General features: G+C 45.0%; 1 long non-coding RNA gene across 1 annotated transcript in view; it reads right to left on the bottom strand.

Annotated features, from left to right (window-relative positions):
• The window catches only part of LOC102371003, an 81,730-nt gene that overhangs the window by 929 nt on the left and 71,593 nt on the right, over positions 1-9,208 (bottom strand). The gene's annotated exons all lie outside the window — the stretch shown is intronic.

Genomic DNA, 9,208 nt, shown 5'->3' with positions numbered 1-9,208 from the left:
GAATGCCGAAGCTTGATTATTTCCATTAATTTATGGATATCTATATTTTGGTTTGTGAACAAGGAAACTGCTAAGGTTATCATGGACAGATTTTTCCAGTCTTATTTATACAAAGCCCGCATCATCCACAATTCATCCTAAAGCATACCAAGTTCATGTTCAAAATGCTTTCTAAGTGCAAACGTGTGACTGCAGTATTCATGACAAAAGTTTCTATGTTAGTTAAGTTTATATTCTCCCTGATGTTGATCTCCCCAGTCACCAAAGCACTTCACTAATTAGGTCCCAAATGCTTATAGTAACCAAAATAACATAGCTATCTAAAGCATGGTTCATCATTTTTATGATACAAATCATGATCTACAGTGTTATATATCTGAATCTAAAGTATATAGTGAATATGAACAGGCATTAAAAACAAATACAAAAGCCATATACAAGTCAAACACTAAACAGTTTTGGGGAAATACTAACCTAATTTAATTTTCTGGTAACTTTTCAAAACAACCAAGCATTTTTAGCATTTTCATAGCACCAGCAAATTTATGAGCTTAAAATATAAGGGATTAAATTAACCAGCATACTTGTGAAGTCAATAAGCATTAGCCACACTTCACAGATTGAAAAACGGAGGGAAAATGCACTGAAAAAAATCAAAGTGAATAGCAGAACCAAAACCAGAGTCCTGATTTCAAACGTATTCTTTTTAAGCAATGGTACAAAATTGTTATATCAGTGGGATCACAATACTGAATAGTTAATTTTGTTACAGCTCTGCTTGCATAGATTAGCTGATCTCATTTGTATTCTGATGTCTGGAGTAGACACACATTTCTCCAAAACTTGATATTTCCACAGCTCAGCATCTGGTTACTCAGTGAGAAAAATAAAGTGATGAAGGTTAGAACATCCCTAGGAGGATCAGCAACATCTGCTGAAGTGAGATGGATATGTGGCCCAGGTGAGAATTCACAAGGTGCCCTATTATAAATAACAAGGCACCTTCCTAAGCTAATTATTTACACTGGCTTTTTTTCCCTGGTGATACTTTTTATGTATTATGGAATGATATCTCATTGTACACAGAAAAAACAAGATCAAGGAAATAGCAGAGACCTTTAGAAAAAAAAGCAGGTAACTGAGGAAAATGGAAGAACTGTAGGAGTATATTTTGAGGAATGTTAAGAAGAGAGACTATAAACAATGAGAGAGACTTGAATGCATCTCCAAGGACATATCTTTACAATAATGTGGGCCACACATAGACACTCAATGTTGGAAGAACCCAGGAACAACCAGGTTTAAAAATCGCTCCTCAAAGGTTTGTTCTAGGAGACTGACCATCTGCACGCTATTCCCTGGCTTAACTCCTCCTGGTGACTGGAATTCCTCCTGCTTTGCCACACTACTATCTCTGCTCAGCTCCCAGGCACTTGAAGCCAAGTGCAGGAAGTACAGATCCTGCCTACTTCCATTTGCCCCAGCCTCCTGCTCAGTTAAGTAGTGTGGGCAGTGAGTTGGACTTGCAAGACTGGCTTTTGGCCCTGCCAGTTTCCCCTTGCCTTCCTGTGCTGCTCGGGGGGTGGAGACTGAAAAGCAGGTGTGGTCACAGCCAGGTTTGCAAACCTCACTTTCAGCCATACAGACTTCCACTTGTGCCTTCCACCCCTCGCCCCACACCTCCTCCCGCATTACTCAGCTGAAGCAGCGATTTAAAAGCTGGAGGGGCTGGAAGCCAGGTGTGAGGTGACTGTCCCCAAGCCGGGGTCCTAGCCCTTGATAGCTTCTCTTTGCCATGCAGCTAGTCTGGAACAGAGAAGGTTGAGGTAGATCCCACATAAGTCTGGGTCAGCCTGAAGAAGTGTTAGGTAAGGCAGGCTGCCATGTCCCTATGGCAAGTCTTCTGGACCCCTGTTATAGCAACTGAGTGCTCTCTTGCCTCTTCCCCCTCCCCTCTTACCACCTTCTACTCTTTTGGGTCAGCTAGGGATGAAAGGAGAGGAGGGTATTCTGCTGGGGAGAACCAGGAAGGTTCTCAACATGGGAAAATTCACCCCTCCTGCAAGTCAACTAATGGGTGGGATGGGAAGGGGGGTGGAGCATGGGCATTCTCCTGTATGGGAACCGGTCTGTGGCAACTACATCTTTTCAGCAGCTGCCAACTGCCACTTAACAGCTTGCACCCTTCCCAGGCAGGGAAGAGGACAAACTGGATGCAATTAATGCACAGAAAGTTTACTGATCAGTAAAATCCTGTGCAGTAAGCTTTTTGTGAGAGCATGTCTACACATGCACTGTTCAGGAGTAAATTTGCTCCTGACAGGAGCAGTTCAGGGCAGGGATACTCCTGCCTTACTCTCCTGCCATATGGCAGCTAGGGGGAGCTCCAGGCTTCTCAGGTGCCAGCCCCAGGCTGGCAGAGGACAACAGGGTCAGGCCTGGGCTGCAAGGGAAAAGCTATTTCACAGCCCCAGGCCCTGGGGCTGGGAAAGTGTCCCCTCTCCCACAGCTGTTTCCCAGCCCCCTTCTGATCTGCTGATCATGGCAGAGGACTGAAACACTGTCCCCTTCCCCACAGATGTTTCCCATTCCTCTGCCCAAATCTGACAATTGGGGCAGGGAGCTGGGGAACAGCTGAAGGGCAATGGACAATTTCCCAGGCCCCTGCCCTAATCAGCTGGTGGAGCAGCTGACAGTGAGCCCCTGTCTGTGCAGGGAAGTCCCACCCAGTTGGGGGCTCACTGCCAGCTTCCCCACCAGCAGGACAGCTCCCAGCCAGCCCCTAGCTGAGTGGGGAAGCAAGAACTCCTCAATCCTGAAGCTGCTCAGCTCCATGCTCCTGTGGGCAGCTGAAGTCCCTGCAACATTGGTAATGGGGGGTGGGTGCAGCGAGGGACCTGGCCTCCATGCTGATCGTCTCTTGGCTCCTGGAGAAGTCCTGAGCTGAGCAGCACCAGAACTGACATACCTGCTGGTATGGCTGACCAGGAGCAAATTTTCTCCCAGTCAGAGTCTACACAAGCCATACTGTGCAGTAACTACTGTGCAATTAGTTTAGTACCTGTATTTACAGCATGTCAGAGCAAACTTGATTAAGTGAGTCTGCCAGAGAGTGGTAATTACTGTGCTCCAGCAGACTCCAGCATCTTGTTTATCAGCGTCCCTGCACTGAAAAATAGCAGGGATCCCTGCTGCCATTTTTCAGCATGGGGACACTAATACACGAGATGGTCTGGGCACTTTAAATAGAGCAGCTTTTGGAGCTGCTCCAATTAAAGCACCCCTCCCACTTCTGAAACATGTTCAAGTGCCCTTAATCTACTGCACAGTAAAGCATCCCATATAGACACACCCAATGTTAATTAATGAGTTCCTCAAAGGGCCCTCTAGTGCCCTCTGGCTGGAAAGCTTGCCTGTTTGTCAAGAAACTTCACTGCAGCAATAGCTCCAGGGCTATTTTTCTACCAGAAGACATTTATTTCAGTAGAAATGAACATCTGTACATAGCCATCATCTCTTTCCAGAAACCATACAATGAGGGAAGAGTTTTAAGCAATGTCATAATTTTTCATCATAATAAATGAGCAGAACATTATTCATACAAGCTTCATTACCTGTTATCTGGACATTATAGCTGGCAGCCCACAGGATGAAAGTGTTTTATGAAAGTGATATATTACTTTTACTATCTATACTACTGAATTCTGCCAGCAGAGATCAAGTTGGGTCCAGGTCTTAACAGGTTTAGTTTAGAGCCGGGTGTAACAACCATTTATTGAAACAGGGTGCGCCCGCCCAAAGGGGAGGCAGATGATCTACAATAAAAAAGAATAAGGAATGAAAGGGTATTCCCTCACCAGACATAACCCTAACCTTTAGTTCTGTTACCAAAGTCTAAATAGAAAAGTTCTGGAAATTTTAGAAATGCTGGTTTCCATGCTAGCACCATTATACACAGCACTGGCTTCCATGAAAACTGGGGCAGCGTTAGTGAAATGATTCCTTCGAGGACACACTTCAACGTTAAATGGACTCTTTCTGAGGAAAGCTTTGTATATACAGATAGCATATGTGAAACTATCTTATTGTCCCCAAACATGCACTACAAAGTAGAGCCCAGCTGTTCATTCATTTCAGACACAGCACTGATCTGAGCTTATGTAAGGTTATGTTTCCAAAGCAATTTCACAAGGAAAAGATCTAGGGACACTCACTCTAAAATCAAAGTGGAGGTTCTGTTCTATGGGAATGTGGACTATATTGCCAAGGAGTTCAAAGACCCCTTCAATCCATGTGAAATACATTTCAATGGCAAACTTCATTTCCATAAGAAAGATCTGTTTTCAAGAAAATGCACATGAAGCTGCATTCTCAAGATTGAAAGACTATATCTATGGAGTCTAAGTTATCAATTTGCACATGCATTCTAGACTCTGGTACATGTGAGAATGGGGCTCAAACTTTTTGAAAATATGGGTATTAATTGCAAATTTTCAGGAATGCATGGACCATAAACTGATCTCCACATCGAAGGATATTATTGCAAGTACCAGGCTTTATTGTTGCTTCATTTCCTTTCACATTGCCATGACTGCATCAGTTACTTGGCCTACCAGCCAGCTCTGAGTGACAGAATAAAAGACAAGTGAAGTTTTACTGAAGCAGTAAATATTCTATACAATATTGGAGTAAGAAACTAGTCACATCTGAGGAAGATTTACATTTATAGTAAATGTAAATGAACTGTCCAAGAAAATGAAAAATATAGATGTCTCCATAATTTACTAGCAGACCACCTTGAAAAGTTTTAGCATACCCTGAAGTGATTACCAAGATAGCCCTGCAGATGATAGGGGTTTTGCATTTGCTGGAGATATTGCTTTCTACCTAGAATAAATAATGTAATCTAAGAGGCCATTCTCATTATGTTAAAAATATGCAGAATAAGACAGAACTGACAAACTAGGAGAGGATAGCCTTATGAGAAGGAGAACATTAATTAATATCTAAATAGCAGGGTTGATTGCAAGAAAGATTATTGATTTAATTACTTACAATATGTGCTACTAGTTCCCCTACCTCCAAAAAGGAATAAAATTCTGAAGTGAAATATGTAATTAGAGAGATACCTGCTGATACTCCTCTCATTGTTGCAGTCTCCATTAAATGAACTCCTTTTTTGAGATACTTGTAACTTTGTTAAAATGAAATTTATTCCAGCTAATACTTAGGCCTATATGCTATCTTAGTTCTGCGTGTGCAATTTCCACCGATATCAACGGGCATTTATCTGTGACAAAGGAGTGTGCACAGTATGAAAGATCACTGCATGAGAATCTCAGCCACAGAGCATATTTTTAGATATAGGGAAAAAAAGATTTTTGGATCAGCTTACTTTGATTTTAAGTTTAAAATTGTACGCCATGTTATCTATGATACAGTCCCACACAACATGTTGGGGACAATTAGCTTGTCTTGATTGTTTAGATTCACAGAGAGTTATCCAAGACTTCTCTAGTTTCAAATTTGGTCAAGTAACACTGCCCTGAGCTTTGTTAATACATGGAAGAACAAAAGAAAGAAACAAACAAACAAAAATAAATTGATTAAAAACTGAATTAATGATCAAGTTTCACCTGACTTGGTTTAAAAAAAAAATGCATGAATCAAGTCTTCTTGTCCTAACTTGAAAGGTCACTTTTACCCATGATTTCTAAGGTCATGGACAGGCACTGCTTTTCTAGTGAGAAATGCACTGCAAAAAGAGGCAGTGAGGCCATTCAAGCCATTTGTCATGGAAAAAAACTCAGTGGTTAGCTCTTTCTAACTGCAACTTCTTGGCAGCATGGTAATTTCTAGTGCCATATGTAATGTGTACAGTTATGCAGCATGCCACAGGTCATGACTCAGTCCTCTAGTAACCCAGATCTTACAAGCAGAAAAAACACCATAGCCAGAGTGAAGAGAAGACCCATCAGTCTCCCTGGAAGCAGAGACTGTAGGGTGGTGCCATGGGTAAGATCTGCACATGCTTAATGCAGTAACTGACTGCTGTAAGTTCACAAAGGCCATAGCTGGGGTAATAGGGAGCCCATACAGACTGCCTCCTGAAGTGGGGCTAGCATCACATCCTCTGCCTTGCTGCTGGGTTGTTGAAGCAGGTGAATCATGATGCCAATAGATGCTGTCTACCTAAGGACACCTCCTGAACTCCCAGTTTGGACTTTCCTATGACAAACTTGAGACCACATGTCCAGATCCTCAATCACATCCTCATGGCTGTACACAGGGCTATGCATCAGTACACATAGGAGCCGAATGAGCTCTTTGACTAAATGGTATCAGGCTTTGACTCTGTGCCAGAACTGCAATACGCACTGGGTCTTCTAGCACTGCTGGATCAGGAGCTACAGGACATGAAAGCAGCTGGGATCCATTGTGGCCTGGAAGTGAAACAATGAGAATTTAGCAGTGTAAATGTAGGTGCACCGTGACTCTGTACTCCCAACATGAGAGAGAGATGAGGGGGTCTTCATTTCTAACGAGTGTGGCTGCCTGGGAAGCCAGCCCTTTCCTCTGTGCTCAGGTGTCCTGGGGAGCCTCCAGAGATGGGTGCTCTTGCAAGGCATACTAGGATCACTGCATACCAGACTCTTGGGTGTGGGTTGCTGGCAATACATATTCTTGTCATACTCTGTGGCACTCTAGTTGACTGGACACTTGCATGGCAGTACACTTATTTGAAGTTACATTTTTGCAGTGAGGCAAAATTTCTCAGAAATCTTTAGTGCTTCAAATGAATGCCCATCCTCCAAGACACCTAGTCCAAGAACTGTTGCACACCTCTCTTGAGAAAGCATCATGTTCAAAGTTAGGACACTGGCATTTTAAAGAAGCAGGGAAATGATGGGCTCTGGACTCTATTAATGTTCCTCTTGTATTATATTTGTTAAAATATAAAAGAAAACATAATTTTATTACTCTGAAGTGTTAAGTCATCCTTCAAAGGTGCAAAACTCTAGGAACCAAATATTTCTGACACTTTAACCTCCACTTACCCCTTGGTTTTTGCTCATAATCATGCAATTCAGCTTTTGGTTTTCATCTTGACATGCAGCTGCAAAAGTTGCATGCATACAATAACTTACAGGGGGAGGAGAGAGAATCACCTCTGCTGTTTCCCAAGGTTGTGCCCTATTCTCAATCGGATGGGATGGATACACAGGAGGGGGTGCTGTGAGAGGGATGTCAGAATTTTGAGCAAATCCCTCTTTCCTCTATAGAGTTAGCCCAAGCCCAAAGTTTTTAACTATATACAATTTTTTAATTTATAATATATGTAATCATAAAACTAAATATCATATACATATATTTACACAGTGAACATTAACCAATAACCAAGGTCAACCCCTAAATAACACTATTTACCCATCACAATAAAACAATTTCAGCAGCGTCACACAATACATTTAAATTACAAAATATAAGGTGTAAACAGGACCAATCTTAATAACATTTATTCCTTAATATAGTCCCTGACCCATGGCAAGGGATAGTCCTCCTTCCAATGGGGTCCCTTGGGGGGTATCCAGGAAGCACCAGGGGCCCCTCTCCTTAGGGCCTTGACTATGCGGGGGGGGGGGGGGGGGGGTGTGGCTGGGGGGGGGGGGGGGGGGCTGCTCACCCAGCCCCTTCTCTGGGTTTGCCCACCCCAAACGTCTTTCCCGTGTGGGACCCAAAGGCCCAATGACTCATGCTCCCTCAGGTGGTGGTGGTCAGGGCACAGCTCGATGTGGTCTCCTCTGCTAGAGTGCCTCTCCAGGCCTCTCCTGCACTGCTGGGCACCTCCCCACCAAGTGCCCTGATCTGGGCACCGAGGACTCGGCTCCTCTCAGTTACTGCATCACCACTGCTGGCTTCTGGGTCTCACACTGCAGTACTATTTTCCCATGCCTTGGCTCAGCACTGAGGGCCCTTTTAACACAGGCTGGGCCCTTCAGGCTCCATCTATCCATCTGTCCTCACACTGGGTAGCTAACCCAAGCAGCCTCCGCTGCTCCCTGGCTCCCAAGGCTCAGCAGCATGCACTGCCACATGCACTGTGGGACCTAGCTGCTTGCCGGAAGATGGGACCTGAGCCGCCTCACTGCGTCCCCCAAAGCCCTTGCCCCATGCGATGCTCCATGCACCGTGTGGCCCGCTGGCCCTGCCAGGGTTGCAGGCTCGAGCTGCCCTTGCAGCTCCCAAAGCCTGGACTCCATGCACTGAACAGTGCACCGTGATGGGCCCGAGCAGTCTCACGCCGCTCCCAGGGCCAGGTTTTCCCACACTGTCAACAGCCCGAGTGGTCTTCTACTGCTCCCAAGGCTGCTTCTCCACTGGCAGCTCCAGGAGCCTTGGGCCTATTGCCCGGTGGGGGAGGGCTCCCCAGCTTTTCTTGCCTCCGCTCTTCTTGAATCCCTCGCTGCATCTGACCCTTGTTCTGGGCATACAGCTCCTTTTATATGCTCCAGGGCTCTGCCCCTGAAGTCTTCTGGACCTGACAATTTAAAGCTTTCAATCAGGTCCAGGGGAGCTCTTCTCCCCATCCCCGCAGGAAAGGGGCATGCTTTTATTTTGCCTGCTGCCTCCTGATTGGTGAATGGGCTCCACCAATCAAAACAGCAGGATCTCAAGCCTGGGATTCAACTCAAGCTCTGAAAGGTGAGTCTGCTACATATACTTGATGATGTAGTCTCTGGGCAGCTAGCTGATGCCACACAGGCAAGGGAGGCAGTGGTCATGGGAGATCTAAACTATCCAGATATCTGCTGGGAGGAGCAGACAGCCAAAACAAGCCACTCATGGAGGTTCTTACACTGTGTGCAGGACCTCCACCTAAGCCAGGTGGTGTCTAGTCCCACCAGGGGTAGCACCTTGCTTAACCTGGTCTTAGCAACAGGGGATGATCTCATGGGGAATATGCAAGTTCATGGTAGCCTGGGAGATAGTGACCTCACTTTCTCAAGTTCACTATCCAGTGAAGGGTGGGTAAAGTAACTAGTGGGGCTAAGGTGTTGGACTTCAGAAGGGCCAACTTTAGCAAGCTTAGAAGGCTAGTTAGTGAGGGGATCCAACTCAAGAACATAGAGCATATGGGGATCCAGGAGGATTGGAGGTATCTAAAGGGAGTGATCCTTGGGGCTCAAAAGGAGTCTATCCCATTACA

This window comes from Alligator sinensis, unplaced genomic scaffold, assembly GCF_000455745.1.
Source record: "Alligator sinensis unplaced genomic scaffold, ASM45574v1 scaffold349_1, whole genome shotgun sequence".
In the NCBI taxonomy this organism is placed as follows: domain Eukaryota; kingdom Metazoa; phylum Chordata; order Crocodylia; family Alligatoridae; genus Alligator; species Alligator sinensis.
The sequence above is the reverse complement of the archived record's forward strand: the minus strand, read 5'-3'. Positions and strand labels throughout refer to the sequence as shown.